Below are 2,921 nucleotides of genomic sequence, written 5' to 3'. Positions count from 1 at the left end.
GGGGGGTGGAAATGATGATAGTGTTCTGTTTACTTATTTTGTGTTATCCTTGCTGTGTTGTTTTATTGTTATGATATTATTGATCCTATGTAATGGATACAAGGATTTAGGGGTGGACATTTGAATTATTAATAATTATTTTGGGGATGATTGATTGAAGAGATTATCTTGCTGGGACCTAGGGGTGGATCGCATTTGAATCGTTAAACCAATGTTTAGGAATGTCACCAAATGATATGTTTTGCTTTATAATGAATGATATGTTTTAGTTTCCTTTGTAATTGAATCACAATGTATGTTCTAGGATACATGGCTGATTAGATTATGTATCCTATAACAAGGGGTGGAATGTAGCCATAATGGCTTTTGTTTTCTTTGAATGGCTCAGCTTGCCTCATTGAGCCTCTGGACACTGTGGCTTGCTCTTCCGGGGCAGGAGGCCTGGGGAGCATGCCGGGAGGCAGACGGCTTCCTGTGTGGGGAGTCATGGGGCTGGCTGAGGGGAGGTGTTAGCTCCAGAACCTGGTCTACCCTAGGGGGAGGAGCCAACTCAAGAACCAATCAGCCCTGGTCATTTGGGCGGAGCTTGATGATGTCAGAAACCCTATAAGAGGGGAGAGGACAGCTTGAAGATTCTCTCTTTCCTTTTCCGGTTGGAGCCAGAGGCAGTTACGACAGTTACATCGTCAGTTACAGTTGCAGCTTCAGTTTCAGAAACAGACACAGCTGAGGCAGGAGCTGCCAGCAGCAGAGCTGATCTACGGGAGGAAGCTGAACAAAGACTTCAGTCCAGTGGGTAATCTTATTACCATCAAGGGGGAAACATGATTTTGCTTTACGCAATCATGTTTCTCTGTAGCCTCCTGGTTACTCTTTCAAGGCGTACTTATTGGGCCTGGAAGATTATGACCAACATATCAAAATGGGGTTGCTGGTTCATGGGTTGGTTACTGTTGAGCCTAAATAAATGTTTTGATTCTTCTGCCTTCTACTTTGAGAGTTTCTTCTATCCGGCGATTCCGAACCTTTCAGACATGTTTATGATCCTCTTTGAGATTATAAACTCGGCCCTCCTGATACACCTGTCAATCGACAAATGACTTTTGTTTCTCTTGCCATTGATCCTAACTCAAATACTCTCTCCCATACTTCCCCATTCCAGTTCCATAATTTTCTCACATAATTCACATTTTGTTTCTTTTGAATAAAGTGTAACCTTAGAGAGCTATTTTTTTGGAGGGGGGTAGGCAGCTAGTAAGTGTGTCAAGTGTCTGAGGCTGAATTTGAACTCAGGTCCTCCTGATTCCAGGGCTGGTATTCTACTCACTGCACCACTAGCTGCTATTTAGAGCGCTATTTTAATGAATCCCCTGTTTCACCAAAGCTGAGTTTGAATCTACTTCCTTGAATTCTTAGGGGATCTAGTTACCTTTGTTCATTACCCATAATTTGTGTATTTATGGATAGATATATGAGTCCTTGGGTTTTATTAATGACTCTCTTCTTGAATATTGTTTCTTGTGAGTTACTGGTCTTCTTTACTGATATTGTGTTATGTTGTACCTGTTACTTTCTGGTGTATTGATTGTCCGTCATATATGGTTTTCTTCCTTCTCCTTGTCTTCTCAATTTGAAACCTTCTAGATCATATTAGAATAACACATATATGTATATACTTCAAGTTTATTTCTGTTTTAAAATACAAGCATTTTTTTCTTTCCATTCTTCCTCCTTAATTTAAAAACAAAAAAGAAAACAACACCCTAGGAACAAATATGCATAGTCAAGCAAAGCAAATTCCCTTATTGGCCTTGTCCAAAAATGTGTGGCTTATTCAGCATTTTGAATCTATCACCTCTCTTCAAGGGAGAGAAGGGGATAAATAGAATGCTTCATCTTTCATCCTTCTGCAATTGTGATTAAAGGCAAATATATTTTAACCAGTCCTCCTTAGGAGTACTCTGTCCCTGGCCAAGGGCTCATAGTTACAGTATTTGAGGTTATGGTCCAGAAATCCAAATCCTATTTTCAGGCACCATCTTTTTAATTAGCTGTTTTTTCTCTTCCACTTAATCATTTTCTAGGAATGTTATACTGGAAGCATGCTTTGAGTAGAAATTGTACTAGATGACTTTTGAGGTGCCCTCTAACTCTGTGATTCAAAGGGGAGTTCTCAGAGAAAGATGATAGGGAGAATTTATTTCTCTAGGAAGGAGGCACAGGGGAGAGTAAAAGGAGGGATTTAAATAGAATGAAAAGAAAAGGAATATTAAGTGGGGTACATGTTAGCAACAAATGGAAAGTAATAAGATATGAGAAAGTTGAAGTATTTTTAAATTATGAGTGGAATGTTTTGCTGAAAGACTGTGCCCTGGATTCAGAATCAGAGGATGTGGCTTTGAATCCTGGCTTTGCCACTTACTACCTGTATGACCTTAGGCAAGTTACTTTACCTCTTCTAGGCCTCAATTTCCCCCACTAGACTAGATGATCTCTGAGGCTCCTCTTCACTCTAAATCCATGATCCTATGTTTTGGAATTAATACTTGTTTCCTGTTTTATTATTTTGGAATTCAAGATACCAAATGCTTGGGTATTTTCAGTCCTGGACATATCTTACCGAGATGTATCCATTTAACTTTTTTTCTCCTTCTTTACTCCTTTTCATTGGAACTTAATTTACTTTTTCTGAAATGACCTTATCCTTTGTCCAATTTCCATTTACCTGATTCTCTTGAAAGTAAGAAGTTTTGGGTAAAAATAAAGTTCCACTGTTTATTCATGATGCTGTTCTAAGAAGTAAGAATATTTTAGGGAAAGAGAAATATCTAAATTCTCCATTTAAATTTAATTATATCCAAGATAGGGGAGACAATCAATCAATAAACATTTATTAAACATGTGCCAGGCACTGTGCTAAG

Source organism: Trichosurus vulpecula, chromosome 9 (assembly GCF_011100635.1).
Source record: "Trichosurus vulpecula isolate mTriVul1 chromosome 9, mTriVul1.pri, whole genome shotgun sequence".
Classification (NCBI taxonomy): domain Eukaryota; kingdom Metazoa; phylum Chordata; class Mammalia; order Diprotodontia; family Phalangeridae; genus Trichosurus; species Trichosurus vulpecula.
This window is presented reverse-complemented; position numbering follows the sequence as displayed.